Source organism: Balaenoptera borealis (genome assembly GCF_965194805.1).
Source record: "Balaenoptera borealis genome assembly, chromosome: 8".
Classification (NCBI taxonomy): Eukaryota; Metazoa; Chordata; class Mammalia; order Artiodactyla; family Balaenopteridae; genus Balaenoptera; species Balaenoptera borealis.
This window is the reverse complement of record NC_138865.1, coordinates 104,046,558-104,063,047: the sequence shown is the minus strand read 5'-3', so window position 1 is coordinate 104,063,047 and position 16,490 is coordinate 104,046,558. Positions and strand designations below refer to the sequence as shown.

At 40.8% G+C, this 16,490-nt stretch overlaps 2 long non-coding RNA genes across 4 annotated transcripts in view; one reads left to right on the top strand and one right to left on the bottom strand.

The window, feature by feature from the left end:
• LOC309633436 overlaps positions 1-16,490 on the top strand; it is a 360,009-nt gene that overhangs the window by 278,421 nt on the left and 65,098 nt on the right. The gene's annotated exons all lie outside the window — the stretch shown is intronic.
• LOC309633438 lies at positions 2,110-15,826 on the bottom strand. Of its 2 annotated transcripts, XR_014247517.1 has the most exons (3): positions 5,346-15,826; positions 5,115-5,255; positions 2,110-3,041 (listed from the first exon to the last, which is right to left on the bottom strand). It is a non-coding gene; the product is annotated as an uncharacterized lncRNA (long non-coding RNA). The 2 variants fall into 2 exon arrangements; XR_014247516.1 differs by having other exon boundaries at positions 5,115-15,826.

Here is a 16,490-nt window from a genome sequence, read left to right as displayed (position 1 = left end):
GTACAACAAAGATAAAAGTGTGAGCCCTGACAATGCATGAGGTATTTAGGGAATCACAAATAGCTTGTAATAAGCAAACTAAGGAGTTGTCACAAGTGATAAGGCCACAGAGATATTCAGGGGCCATAATATGACGTTTGTCTCTTTGCAGGCTAACTTTAGATGAACAGTTCTGTCTGATGTTTACCAGGTAGGTAAACTAGTTCAGCCTGTAGATAGGTAAGTAGGTAGGTAGGTAGGTAGGTATCATATAGGAATATAGGCATGGGAACATACGTTATGGTCAAATATAAGGAAGGAAGGAAAACATACACTTGTTTGAACACCTCCGATAAACCCGTCCTTTTTCCAGGTTCCCAATCTCTCTCTTTCTCTCTCTCTCTCTCTCTATAGAGGGAGATAGTTCCAGACCCAACTCAGGGTCCTTTCCCCTGCAAGGGTCTTTACACAATTGTAATGGATTACAGTTTCTCTCAATAGGATCGTGAGACTCTATGCAGATGTAAAACATGCTTCTCACTGCTGAGAACTCCTATCTAGAGAAGGAGTCTTGTGAGTCTGAGTCTTCTTTTGTAACTCTCTGGATACTTCAAAGAATGCCATCACCTTTAATGAAGCAAATGCATGCACATCTCCTTCCCTAAATGTTCACATTTCTCTGGATAACCCTATCCAGGTTACCATAAAACCAAACAACTTTGAAGGTCTAAATGCGTTTAAGTTCTTTAAAGGTTTAAACATGATTCTTCCCCTTGAGATTTATGTGTGTGTACACACTCAGGGTTTCCAAGCCTTGGCCACTGCCTCAGGGAATAAGACAGCTTGTTTTGGCTACAGTTTGGGAACAGCACAATTGAAACATTGCTCACATAAGTGACACAAACCCCACGGGTGATGTCATGGCTTTGCATGGAGATGTTGCAAAGGAGTCCATTTAAGTTATTGAAAAGGAACACTTGAAGGGTTGATCTTTATCTTGGGCTTCTGAGAAAATGGATCTTTATTACAACCTCATTATTTTAGGTAACTTGCCTCTGACCGAAGTTGTTCAGATCACTTTCAGAAATGCATATTTTGTGTCTACTATGTACCAGGCATGGGGTTTGAAGCTGATAATTTCAGAATGAATTAAATATTACCCCTGGTATCTCTCCTTGCTCCCCTGCTCTGCTTCTTTCCTCCACTACTTCATTTTAATGTTTTAGTCACTGAAGACAATTTATAGTTTGGATGAAATATCCCTTAATTACCATATTTCATGAATTCTGAAAAATTCCATTTCAGCTCTAAACTTCCTTAAAGATAATGAGTAGAGTGCTGGGTGTAAAGGTCATTTCAAGAAAATATTTTTTAAAATCCTGTGACAAAAATGGACTTAAAGCATGATTTAATTGGGAGGTAGTTAATTGGATGACTCTTATTTTCTTAATGGCTTTTTGAATGTCTGGCATATTTTATAAAATGTTGTGATAAGGGTAATAAGAAGTATAAGGTGGGGTGGAGGCCTAAAGAGGAGCTCTTGATTCAGGCTGGAGCAGGGATGGGGGTGAGGCTGTATGATAGGGATGTCTTCTCAAAGGAGGCAATGCCTGAAGAATCAGAAAGATGAATTTACAGAAAGAGTGAAGAAGAGTGATGTTCTAGGCAGAGATCCTTTGGATAAATGCATGATGGTGTAAAACAGTAGGATATTTAAAACGTTCTCCAAGGAGAACACCATCATTTTACAGACAGGTTTCCTCGCCTTTAGAGAGGGGTGTGGGTCTGATGTAGTTAACTAATATTTTAGAGCAATTGTCAGAGCACAGAGGAGAACACTAGATTTCTGACTCCAGATCACTGGTTTTCTATGCCAGTGTGAGGTCTTTGTTCTGCATGTTTAGCCTACATTCCAAGACCTCATTGTTGGTTAAAGTTCCTATAAACATTCCAGTTATCCCAAGCAAAATTCCTCACCACAGGTTGCATGAGATGTCCAAGACCACCCGCTTTGCTAGATGAAGGATTCGTTGGAGTTTGTTATGGGACGAACAAATCATGGAATGCCTCTAACTTTCTAATGGGGGTGGGTCTTAGTTACTGTTATTTTGAAAAATTCCTTTGAGTAACTTTATTTTTTTAAATATTTCATTTATTTATTTATTTATTTATTTATTTGGCTGCATCAGGTCTTAGTTGTGGCACCCAGGGTCTTCGTTGAGGCATGTGGGACCTTTAGTTGCGGCACGCAGGCTCTTCCTTGCGGCGCGCGGGCTTCTCTCTAGTTGTGGCGTGTGGGTTATCTCTTCTCTAGTTGTGGCACGCAGGCTCCAGGGCACGTGGGCTCTGTAGTTGTGGTTCATGGGCCCCACGGCATGTGAGATCTTTAGTTCCCTGACCAGGGATGGAACCCTTGTCCCCTGCATTGGAAGGCAGATTCTTTACCACTGGACCACCAGGGACATCCCTTGAGTAACTTTAAATTGACCCAGGTGGAAATTTCGAATTTGACCCAGCTTCCTCCTCCTCCTCCTCCCTCTCCTCTGTTTTCTTCCCTGCTACTTCATTCTCAAAAGTCACTTAAAGACAATTTCTGTTTTGAGGAAATAGATCATTTAATTACCGTATTGCACAAACATCAAGAGAGTTCCACTTGAGTTCTATCCTTCCTAGAGCCCAGGTTAGGAATGCGGGAGATAAGCTGTTTGACCTTGAGCAAACCACTTTTCAGTTTCATTCTTCATATCTGTCCAGGGAGACTGATTGGACTGGCTGACTTTTCAGATTCCTCCCAGCCCTAAAGTTTAATAATTTGTTTTTCTAAGTTGCTGGCAGAAAGATTGAGTTTCTTGCAACTTGTTTTCAAAATTTATATATTTTCCAGGAGTTTGATCTAAGGATGAGCTTAATACCCAACCATGAGCCTGTGATGGCTTACACAATCTTCCCCCTGGTTCTTTGATACAAAGACCACCACTGCCTTTTCCCACCTCTTGAAGCTCTCTTCATTTGTCTAGCACGGTTTCCCGTACGTCTCCTTGGATGATTTTTCCATGTTTCTCCTGTGCCCAAACAAAAACAAAACAAAACCAAAAACAGCATTGCTACAATTTTGTGGAGGGAAGCCATTCTAAACAACTATTAATATTTCAGTGATCTAAAACAGTTTTTCGATTTCTCAAGGACAGTTTGTCATGGTACCCACTTTCCTACCATCTAAGGAAGGTGTCCCAAGTAAGTGCAAGGCTAAAGATGTAAGGGTGGAACTAACTTCCCATTGGGGATTGCTATAAAATGGGAATTTTTCCTTCTCTGATCTCTAAATGTGGCCACAAAATGTTGCAACGAGGCTAGGTGGAAAGAATGTTGACATCTCTTCATTCCTCAACTATAAGATCAGTTTTGGAAAACTGATAACACGCTTAAATTAGTTCCCTCACACTAAAAGAACCCATATTTTCACAATGGGACAGTTGGAAGTTTCTGAGAAAATGCTCTCAGAAATCTGCCATACATGCCTGCAATAGCATAGTCCAGACTGGTTTCCTCATCTCATTGTCTCTGACTCCTTACCTTTCCCTTATGTTCCTATAATAATGTTCTGCTTGGAGTTCCTCAAATACTCTATGATGTCTCTTTGTCCAAATTGTGCCATCTGTGAGGGATGCCCTTCACCACCTAGCCATCCTGGCACTTCCTGGGAGAGCCCCTCAGATCACTCCTCCTGAGAATTCTGTCCTAATATCCATGAGTTGAATTGTCATGCTAACTCCAATTCCACCTCTATCGTGACAGTTCGTACATTGCACTTCAATTACTTTTAGGCATCTACCATGCCTGGAGGACAGGGTTTCCATTTGATTCATCTCAAAACAGTCAATATGTGCCCAGCAAGGCTCTGAAGAGCAATGGAAAGCACTTAACTGGAGACCTAGTCAGGTATACATGATAAATATATCTTCCAAACACAGAGATGAACACACAGTAGACCTTCAGTGCATGTGTTGGAATGATTAATAAACTACTTTTAACTAGAAGAAGATAAAATGTTAGGGCCTGCATGGAACAAAAGGTCTGAGTAAGAGGGAACTCCTCCTGGCTGACTGCCTTGAGCTGGGACATCATTATTTTACTGCCAGAACACCAGCCCTTCAGCCCTTCTTGGGTTTCACGCATGCCGGCCGGCTTTCAGATTGGAACTTACACTGTCAGCTCTCCCGATTCTCAGGCCCTCAGACTCCGACTGACTCCATACCATTGTCTTCCCTGAGTCTCCAGCTTGCAGAAGTCCTGAGATTTTTTTAGCCTCCAGAATCACATGACTCAATTCCTTATAATAAATCTCTTGGTGTGTGTGTGTGTGTGTGTGTGTGTGTGTGAGTGTGTGTGTGTGTGTGTGTATTCTGTGGGTTATGAATTGGAGGGGGCCAGACTAGAAGTATTTGATATTCTACCTTCAATACACTTGATTGATTTGATCTATCCTAAACACCACTTATGTGAAAGGCATGTTGCTGAGTGTTAAGGTTGGGATAAAGGCAAAGAGTGGAAACACAGTACATCAACGGATTTCCCCTCCCCTCCACCCACCCACCATGGACGTCACAATCCAGGGTGGTAAAATTATTGACATATTTTTAGGAAACATTTTGATGTTCTTTCCAGGCTTAATCCCAGACTCATAAAAGTTTCTCAATAATATGTATGGACTAAAATTTGATTGAGCAAATGACTAAATAAATTAAGGTATAGCTGTCACTCATTGTCCAAGGTTTTAAGTGAATAAAAAATTTAACCGACAATTTTAAAGCCCATATCCATTTACAAAGAATCTTCTCATCCCCTACCTTTATGACGCTCAGAAAGCAATGCAAAATAGGTAATCTTTTTGATTATATCCATTTATTGCATGAGGTAACTGAGACTTTACAGAAGTTAATATCATTTATTCATTACATGGCCAAGAAGTGTAGACTTGAAATTACATTCTCTAATTTCAGATCCATTTTTATTTCATTAGTCTCTCTGTAGCAGTTAATACTATGCATCCCCAGAAGGTAGTCTGTAGAGAGACTTCAGCCCTGTAATAGTCTCCCCGAGGAGGTACCAAAGCCAAAATCAATGGAAGAACTCACCAGTCAAGGAGAATCCATGCTCAGGTGCTGAGTCACCCTGGCACCAACCTGCCAGGCGGGTGATGTTGTTCTTCTGTTGCAGACTGGTACATCTTACAGGAGCCTAAATGGCTTCTTGACAGAGACTCTGTTCATGGATTCCTGTGGAGTCATTCACTTGTTCATTTACATATTCATTCAGGATGTCATCCAGCTTATTAAAGCACGCAAGGCCTGAAAGGATGATCTCACCCTGTCTGGGGAACTCAGACCCTGGAATGGCAGCTGGCAGGAATTTTCTCTCCTGTACATGTGGGTCAGGAGACCTGGGAGACAGCAAATCAGAGGGCTATTGGCTAAGTAGCCCTTCCAGGGGGGAGAATGACCCCTTCTGAGGCAAACCTCTGGGTCATGTGTCTATCTGTCCCAAGCCTCCTCTGGGCCATGGCACTGTGCCTGTCTGTTTTAAGTTCTGGAAAGAGGAAAATCAACTCAGATGCCACCTTCTTTGCATGGAGCCAAGTAATTTCACATAAAATGAAAATTCAGTCTGAGCAAAAAAGATCCACTGCTTTCCAATCCAGTTATATAAGCCCCAAAGTGACATTTTACTAATGAAGGGAATAGGGCTTTGAAGTAAGAGAAAACAATGTTCAAATCCCATACCGAAGATGCTGTGTGAACTTTACCAAATAACTTATCTTCTCCAAGATTTACTGTGCTTATCTGAAAGATGGAGAAAATATTAACTTCACAGGATATTTGGGAGTAACAGATGGAAAAAATTAAAGGGATATTAAGAGCAGAACCATTTGTTATGCGCTAGTCCCTGTCCTACTTAAAATTTCTAAAATTGAGTCATCATACAATTCATCTGACTAATGAACCCTGAGGTTGAAGGATAATACAGGACTTTCCTGGACTTGGAAACCACATCAGTGAGAGAATCCAGAGCTCAGAGTCAAAGCCCGTGTGTGTGACTCTACATTCGTACCTATCAGCTCTTTAACATATAATCTCTGTGCTTTTCTCTTGTGCCGTTTTACTATCCTCCCTCCAGCTTCATTTCTCTACCTTCTCTTTCTTCATCAGTGAAAATAATCCTTTGGCTCATTTAAAGATGAAGACACCTAAGCTTGTCATTTTTTAAAAAAATTTCATTAATTTATTTATTTTTTGGCTCTGTTGGGTCTTCGTTTCTGTGCTAGGGCTTTCTCTAGTTGCGGCGAGCGGGGGCCACTCTTCATCGCGGTGCGCGGGCCTCTCACTGTCGCAGCCTCTCTTGTTGCGGAGCACAGGCTCCAGACGCGCAGGCTCAGTAATTGTGGCTCACGGGCCCAGCTGCTCCGCGGCATGTGGGATCCTCCCAGACCAGGGCTCAAACCCGTGTCCCTTGCATTGGCAGGTAGATTCTCAACCACTGCGCCACCAGGGAAGCCCTAAGCTTGTCATTTAAATCCTGTGTAGCCCAACACCAATGTTCTGTGGTTCTCCTACTAATGAATCACCTAACTCAAGTCACATATTAGGTACCCAGTAAGGGTTTGTCTTTATTTCTTCATTGATTCCAGATTAAAAGCATATCTGAGACTTACCCCTTGGAGACCAGCAGCAATCACTGTATGTAGATTGGAAAACGTTCCACTGAGATGGAGAGGCTGAGCAGGTAATAGAGTATGTGGCTGCAGGGGGTTAGATGGTATCTGGAATGTTCACTGAAATTTGCATATGTGTATCTGGTGGTGGCATTTTCCATCTGCTCCATCACCCCTCCAGGTTTGGTTCACAGGAGCAGAGATCTGGGAAGCACCAGTATCAGTCTGCCCTTCAGTGCACTCTAAACTAGAAGAGAGTGCCCTTCACTCTCCACTCTCTTTCCCCACCCGCACTTAAGGCAGCAAATGGAAACTAGTCAGGGGAGGTGAGCTCTTGGGTAAAATTCCTTCAGTAAAGAGACTATGATGACATTTCACATCTGTTTTAACTCTGATGCCAGATCCTGAGAACTACACTCTCTGGTGATTTATCCACACCCCTGACTCTACAGGGAAGCCTTTTCTCTACCTTTCCCAGAGTGTGGACCACCAGTCCTTAGCACATCCACTTCCCCAGCTGAGACTGGTCTTAAGCCATTTTCTCATTGTTCTCTGCATCCAGATTCGCAATGCCAATTGGTGGGTAAGATTGTCGAGAATGGATACAGATGCCTTAGCAGTGATGATGGCTTGACAAGGATGGGATGTGTAGTCTATCAGAACCAGGCTGCCTGAGGTCAACAGTTTTCATCCTGTGGGCCTTTGCATGTTCTGCTTCCTCTGCCTAGAATGCGATTTATCTTCTTTTCATTTGTTAATTTTATTGATCCATCTGTCTTTTGAGATTAGGGTGTTTGGGTAAAATATGATTACAGTTTAATTATCTCTAGGTTAGTTTCCAACATAAGCTAAAGGCCAGTCCTTTACACATCTGTGCACTGAGAATTCTGTATCATTCACAATGATGACATGATATGATGGTACTAACTGCCACAAGGTTCAACATGCTAAAGTTCAAAGTGGCAGAACAGTGATGGATGCTTGTGTGACCCAAATATATTTAAAGTGCTACTTTGAAGTGGAAAATGTGAAAGAGGCATCACACTTCAAGGATATAAATTTGAGCCTGGGCCAGCAATTTCAGTTTTAGAATCCTCAAGACATTCTGTGGATACCCCTTTCACTATTGGGGGAGGGGGGCAAACGTGTCAGTTTATCTATATTGGAGATATTTCATAATATTCACTATAAATAAATACAAGGGTTAATGAGAATATGTGTATTCTTAAAAAAAAATAGCCAATTACTGTGTAAAACAATGAGTCCAGTGTTTGTAAGCATGATCTAATTTAACTTTCATGATAATATATGAGAAAGATAATTCCTCTACCAATATAGAAAGAGTCTCAAAGAAATCAATCTATTTGCTTGAAATAAAACTGCTCTGGAACTTTTATCTGTCAGATCTGAAAATCTATGCTCTTGCCATTTAATAAAATCCAGTATTGATGTTGGCTTTTCTCAAGGCCCTCTGCTTTTTCAAGGCCCTTGACTTAGTAGCTCTTTGTAGAGAGCAGCAGGGAAACAGAGACTTGGGCTGCTTTCCAGATGAATACTCTCAGACAAAGAAGTCGCCAGCCAGTTTGGAAGTAGGTATCTGCTTGTCTCAAGCAGACCCACCTCTTGGACAAAGTCCAGAGGCCTGGTTCATTCTATTCTGTGATGGTTTCCACCCCCTTGATGACTGGTTATGTCTGACCTTGTCAAAAAGGCATCTGAGCACCGTTAGCAGTAGATGTGGTTGTCGCTAGAGCCTGAAATTAGTAACCATCCAGTGAATGGCACGCCTCAGTGCCTTCTCTGAAAGGAGCTCCAGAGGCAGGGGAAGTGGGATGGGTCCTCCTGGTCTATAAAGGCAGACAATGTGTCCCACATTGTTTTATCGTACCCTCCCCTCCATGTCAGCCAGCATGTCCATGTACCCAAATTGTCCCTTGGCTCGTGGGACCCTGGATGCTTGCCTTTTGAGAGATTGCATGAGGGGATGGTTGGCAGGTCTCTCCCTGCTATTTTTCGTTGCTAAGAAATTAAATCTTGTCCCTCCACAATCATGTGGTCTAACTCTCTCTGGATTTTGGAAACGGAGTATTAACTTTAAGCTTTTTTATTGTTGTTGTTGTTGCTTTGGTTTTTTGCCTTTTCTAAGATTCATTAGATTGGAGCAGTTTGTTGGACCATGCTTGTGCCCGTGTTCAGAGCCAAATGACCGTTGAGGTGTTATGTATGGCCCAGATTTTTAATTTGGGTTTTGAAAGTCGTTATTGTCTGGACCCTGGGCATGAGAGGGAAAGTGGAGAAAAATGTACCTATGGGTCCCTATTGGTTGAGACTTATTTCAGGTAAAGTAGGGGAGGTGCCAAGAGGCAGCACTACATGGTAGGTTCTGTGGCAGAAGAGCAGTGTCAGAAGAGAAAGACCCTCACTCAAGACAACTGGTTCCCCTCCTATCTCTGATACCAGCAGAAGAGTCCATTTTGCTGGCAATAGGAGCTCACTGTCTTACTAGGGAAAAGAGCAAGGTCAAGTTCACGTGTGCTAGTTGTAGAAGTGAAGGGGCAGGAGTGTTGTGAAAAGTCTCTCTGGGAACCTTAGAGACCCTCGAATTCAGCATCCCTTTTTTACAGATGAAATAAACTAGGAATCTACCCCAAGAAACAAAAGAAAAATGATCTTAAAGAGATATGCACTGTACGTGAGCATTTAATGTGCCCCCCCCCTTCATTAACACATTCATTCATGCAACTCAACATGTATCAGTGGACCAAACACTGGTCCAGGTACTGCTGAGGATCCGACAGTGAGCAAGACAGACAGAGCTCCTAGAGTTTCGTAGGAGAGACAGGTAAATAAAAGTAAACAAATGCATACTACTCTAGTATAGTAATTACTATGAAGGAAAAATAAAACCAAGGTACTGAGAGAGAATGATGGGGATGAAGGAAATCTCCCGTGGCAGAAGTGCTATGCACGTGGATCTCAGAGCAGTAAACATGTCTGGAAGAGGAAACATTTTGTACAAAAGCCCTGAAGGAGAAAGAATTTGGAAAGTTTTTAGATCTGGGGGGAAAAATACCATTGGGTTGGTTGTGGTTGGATCATGTTGTATCAGGAGACAGAGGGGGAACGATGATGCAGCAGAGGCAGAGGTGGGATCAAGCATGGCCTTGAAGATGACGGATGCTAGAGTTTTACTCTAAGGGTACTGATATTTATTGAATTTTTAACTTACCTTTTGAATAACTGGCACATTTATATGGTTCACACAATTTATAAATTTAAGAAAGTATCCATGGAAAGTGTCCCTATCATCTCTATCCCAACTGCACGGTTCCCATCCCCACCCTGCCCTTCACAGATAAATGTTGTTCGTAGTTTCTTAGGTTTCCTTCACATAAAAGGAAACATGCCACACACTTCCTGTGTATGCTCCTAACTCACACACAAAATACACTGTTCTACCAGTTGCTTTTATCAGTTAACATGTCTTGGAAATCTTTCTCTATAAGCATAAAGAAATCTACTTGATTGTTTTTCATACGTACAGAGCACTCCATCTCACAGACATGCCATAATTTGTTTAACCAATGGATTTGGGTTCTTTTTTTTTTTTTTGGCTTTTTGTTTTTTTGTTTGTTTTTTAGTATTTTACTGTTACAAGCAATGCCAAAACTAATAGTCGTGGACAAATATCTTTTTGCCATGTGCACAAGTCTATCGGTGGGATAAATTCCTAGAAGAGAAATCTGTGAATCAAAAGGTGTATGTTTTTGAGAATGCGATGAGAAATGGCAGGTTAGGGAGTTCCAAGAATTGGTCCTTTTACTGAAATAACCATAAGGGGCCAAAACTGACATAATCAATCTATAAGGAACTCCAAAATCTAATACAAATCTTATGGCAACCAAGGGAATACTTAATGAAGAAAAAAACCTGCTAAATGTTGGTAAGAAAGTGTTGTTTCTTACCTGTCTACCATCCCCCATTCCTCAGTTTGCTGGCAGCCATGGGAGAGTGGTCCACATTTCTGGTGCAGCTGCTGATGCCAGGGGTTAGGGAACAATACAGACTTTGTTCTCAAAAAATTGTGTATTTTGATCTATCTGGCAGTTCCCTGAGGGACTATCACTAAGACCTGCTTTTGTTTCACCCCACTCAGGCTGGGTGGCATCTGTTGAAAGCATTAAAGATTAATTACCCATAGCTGCCTAGGGCAAGGGATGACATATGGAGCAAGTAGCAGACAGACCATAAAGCCTGGGGAGGAGGAAACTGAGAAGGAAGATTCTTGTGGGAATAATGATTTGAAAGGCTGCCATGTCTACAAGGGAATCCCAAGTACAATGTGCATACCTAAGGCTAGACACATGGTCTGAAAAGTCCTAAGAGAACCCTAGGCTTGCATCTCCCTCTGATCTTTGGTTTCTTTACAAGCAAGAGGTGAAGGCTAAGGCAGAGTTGTAGGCAACACTGGCAAAGCATTCTGGGAGTACTCCAGCTCAGGGCTCATCTGCAAAGAAAGACCAGAAGAGTATTTTTATTTTTTGTCTTTTGTTTCCAGGCATCTAAGGAAATGTCTGTCAGATCACTGACTGACTACTGAGATAATGAAACTGCGAACTTAGAGACTACTAAAGTATTTTACTGACAAGTAAAATAGTTTAGAACAGTCACTAAGCAGATAGATGACTGCAGCCCTCAGCCAGCAACAACTGCAAACCCTAGGGAGGGAGAGAGAAGCTGATTTCCAGAGCTACCACACTGAAATACTCAAAACATCTAGTTTTCAACAATAAAAAATCACAAAGCATACCAAACAATAGGAAAGTGTAACCCATTTTCAGGGAAAAAAAGAGAAGTTGACAGAAACCCTAAAGAAGCCCCCAAAGTTGGACTTGGTTATGTTACATATTTACACATGCAGTTACATTTTCCAGGGTTCTTTATTTCTTTGGTTGGGTCACTGTCAAGTGTCCCTTCATTTTCACCTGAAGAACTTCCTTTAGCATTTCTTGTAGGGAGCGTCTCCTATTGAAAAATGTGCTCAGCTTTTGTTTATCTGGAAATGTCTTAATTTCTCTAATTTTGATGGATAGTTTTACTGGATCTGGAATTCTTGGTTAACAGTTTGTTTTATTTTTTTCTTTCAACACCTTAAATATGCCATCCCACTGCCTTACAGCCTCTGTTGTTTCTGCTGAGATATTTGCCTGTTAATCTTATTGAGGATCCCTTGTACATGATGATTCAATTCTCTCTTGCTGATTTCAAAATTGTCTCTTTGTCTTTTGATAGTTTTATTGTTTAAGTGTCCCAGTGTGGATCTCTTTGTGTTTACCCTTCTTGAAATTTGTTGAACTTCTTGAATGTGTAGATTTGGGAAATTTTCAGCTCTTATTCCTTCAAATATTCTTTCTGTTCCTCTCTCGCCTCTCCTTCTAGGACTCCCATTATGTATATGTTGGTATACTTGATGATGTCCCACAGGTCTCTACAAAATCTTCAAAACATTTTCCAATCTTTAGTAATGCATTTATATGAGAAGTGTCTCCCCAAGGACTCACAAAATGGCTAAGATCTGTTCTTAGAGCCAGGCGTGCAGCAGGATACCACACATGGGGATGCAGGTGTTCCAGACAGAAGAATGGGTAGAGACTATGGCAGAGACTATGACAAGAGCTGTGGGCTTTCATAGGCTATGGCACTGTTAGGGAATTCATCCCAAGTCCTCTGGTATTCTGAGGGACAGAGGGCCCCTTCCAATAACTGAGCAACAATTGTATCAGAAATGTCTTTAACTTGGTAGACACTAAGGAAAAAAATCACAATGAATGAGTGAGAACCAGAGAAAACACTGTTCAATAATATGGAGATCAGATGAGTTCAAAAAGGAGGAGGCTGCTTAGGTCTGTTGAATTCTAGGACTAAGATAATTTAGTGAGAATGATTGGAGTCCAAGCATAATTTCCAAAGCCCTGGAATAAGCCTGGGTAAAAATACCTGAACTATATTAGGTGATTACAGTCACCTCAATGCCCCTTTATTATCTTTTCTGTTTCTGTGTATACTGGTCCATCTTCCTCACCATAGTTCTGCCTGTGTATTCATTGACAGTTTGATTCTCTCTGCCTGTATTCTCAGATGTGCTAGAAAGATGGACACTCTCAGGGATGGCTCCTTCATTAGCAAATATAAACTGACGGAGGCTATTCTAGGCTGGGCCCTATGCTGAGTACTGAAGATTCAGAGATGACTGGGACATAGTCCTTGCCATGTAGGAACTGAATCTATAGTGAGAAAAATCTCAGTACACAAATATAACACACATATATATAATCCCTCCTTGAAGAATTCAAGAAAGTTACTTATTCATTTTTCAAACCTTTATTGAACACCTACACGGGTTTAGACTCTGGTCTAGGACAGGAAATTCACTGGAGAACAGAAAAATCAAAATCCTTGCACTCGTGGAGCTTTCTTGTTTTGTGTGTTTGCAGGAAGTGGAAGAGCACACACAAATCAAATAAATGGGTAAATAAACATGGTAATTTTAGATCATGTGACGATTATGAAGGGATTTCACTGCGTGTTAGTTAATATGGGTAGAGAGCAGTATTAGTCTGTCTGATGAAGAAAGAGCTACCTAATTGAAGAGGGTCAAGTCATGCTTCAAATAAAATCTTAATGGGAGGCTTATCTAGATAAGTCCTTACACTTGTGTTTACAAAACAATTCAGTTCTATTATTTACTTCTTATAAAACAGCATTAGCCTCTTTTACAAACAGTGTAAGCTCCATTATATTCATTTGATCTTCACAGCTAACACATTAGAATTGTTTCATTGTAGAACTTTGATTCTTTACCTGAGTAATTTGTACTGTTACTTTTTGTTCAGAATCTTAATTTCCCCATCTGGAAACAGACAAACAAAAAAGGTCAATCAATTCCCAATTCACAGCACTGTTTGAGGGTTCAAATCAGTGGGATGCCACATACAAGAAAGTGATTATCAGTGGAACTTACTAGATTTCAATAAATGAGAGTTGAATCTAAATCAGAAACAGGTTATTAAGGGTCAATTATGTGTTGAAAATTATGGTAAGTGCTAGACCTTCATCTTTAGAGATATCCAAACAGTTGTAGGTTGTCTCCATACCAGAAATACTGCAGAAGAGATTCCTGGGTTGGGTTGGGCCACTAGATTGAAAATTCCAAGACAAAGATTCACCTGACTTTTTTATTATAACATTTCCAGGACCCAGTTAGGTATTGAGTCAACTATAGGTATCCATAGTAGGTAATTAATAATTGTAAACAGAATAACTAAAATTGTGCAACAACTTTGAATTTATTTGACGCCTTTGACTTTCCTACCCCCTATTACTCTAAAATGTGATTCCTATATTCTTTAGCATTTGGAAAAATCAGTGATTCTACAGCTCCTAAATCAGGCAGTACTTATGCTAAAGGTTTACTCTCAGGGAAGTGCTCCAGGATACCTCTCTCCTCTCAACACACTGTTCTGAAGTATAGAGAATGTAGATGTCCCAATAAAAGTAATGCTGCTTTTGAAAACAACTGGGGTAAAAATAATGGTGTATGTTTCTTTGAAGTGTTCTCAGCTATTTTAGGGCATTAGTGGCAAGTAAGAGAAAGAAGTAAGCATTTGATTTTCTAATAGCCTGAGTATCCAACATCCAAGGAATTTTGTGGAGAGGTTGTCAATCCCTGTCCTCTGCCAGAGTATCATTGGCAAGAGGGGAGGAGGTGGGTCAGGATTAGAAATGTCAATCCGTACCCCACAGGTCTGACTGCTAGGATAGGTCAGGTCCTGAAGTCACAGTGGAGAAGGGAGTCTTGTCCATCTTACATGGCTCTCTGCCTGGGATTCGGTTCAGCCCATCATAGGTACTGAAGTTGAGATCAGTGTCTACTGTCTGCCCAGCACCATGCTGAGAAGGACATAGTCTCCACCTTCATAGACAAAGTCTGGTAAGGATGAACTTGTCAACAAATAAAACTGCACTGTGCAACGCACAACAAAGCAAATTCTATATAAGAACATAAGAGGTACCATGGAGAAAGCAATTAACAGAGTCTGGAGGGCAGGGAGCCAGCCCTTCATGTAAAAGTTAATGCCTGCACAGGGTTTTAATGATTGGCAGGGATTTTTCCAGGCAGACAGGAGAAAGATGTGCACTCTAGGAAGAGGGGAGAACATGTGCACGGTGTGTGGTGAGAGTTAAAAAGAGTTTTCGAGGGTTCAAACATTGGTATGAAAGAGAGAGAATAGACTCTAGCGAGGGCCCAGATTATGAAGAGCTTTGAATAGTGCATAAAGAGGTTTGGCTTTATCTTCTTGACACAAGGGAGCCATAGAAAGATTGTGAGCAGTGCATGCACCATACACAAAAATAAACTCAAAATTGCTTAAAGACTTAAATAGAAGATACGACACCACAAAACTTCTAGTAAAGAACATAGGCAAAACATTCTCTGACATAAATCGTACCAATGTCTTCTTAGGTCAGTCTCCCAAGGCAATAGAATTAAAAGCAAAAATAAACAAATGGGACCTAATCAAACTTATAAGCTTTTGCACAGCAAAGGAAACCATAAACAAAACAAAAAGACTGGAAGAAAATATTTGCAAATGATATGACCGACAAAGGACTAATTTCTGAAATATACAAACAGCCCATACAACTCCATAGCAAAAAAACAAACAACCCAATCAAAAAATGGGCAGAAGACCTAAACAGACATTTCTCCAAAGAAGACATATAGATGGCCAATAGGTATATGAAGAGATCCTGAACATTGCTAATTATTAGAGAAATGCAAATCAACACTACAATGAGGTACTGCCTCACACCAGTCAGAATGGCCATCATTAAAAAGTCTACAAATAACAAATGCCAGAGGGGTGTGGAGAAAAGGAACCCTCCTACACTGTTGGTGGGAATGTAAATTAGTGCAGCCACTATGGAAAACAGTTTGGAGGTTCCTCAAAAAACTAAAAATAGAGTCGCCATATGATCCAGCAATCCCACTCATGGGTATATATCCAGACAAAGCTATAATTCAAAAAGATACATGCACTCTTATGTTCATAGCAGCACTATTCACAATAGCCAAGACATGGAAACCATCGATGTCCAACATAAATGTTGGACCAACATGGACCAACATAAAACCAACATAAATGTCCATCGACAGATGAATGGATAAAGAAGATGTGGTATACATACACAATGGAATACTACTCAGTCATAAAAAAGAATGAAATAATGCCATTTGCAGCAACATGGGTGGACCTAGAGATTATCACACTAAGTGAAGTAAGTCAGAGAAAGAAAAATACCACATGATATCACTTATATGTAGAACCTAAAATATGACACAAATCAACTTATTTACAAAACAGAAACAGACTCACAGACACTGAAAACAAGCTTATGGCTACCAAAGAGGAAAGGAGGTGGGGGAGGGATGGATTGGGAGTTTGGGATTTGCAAACGCAAACTATTATATATATATGTATAACTCAATCACTTTGTCATACACCAAAAACTAACACAACATTGTAAATCAACTATAATTCAATAAAACAAATTAAAAAACTTCCCCCCCCCCAAAAAAAGTAATGCTGGCTTCCAGGAGCCTCTGGAAGGTTAGATATTGATTAAAAATTACTCGTGGAGTATCTAAGAGCTCTAGCCAAGCACGTCTAGGAGCATATGAAAACAATTAACGAAATCTACACCGAATCTGACCTACTCTAGGGATTAGGTGTTCTCCAAG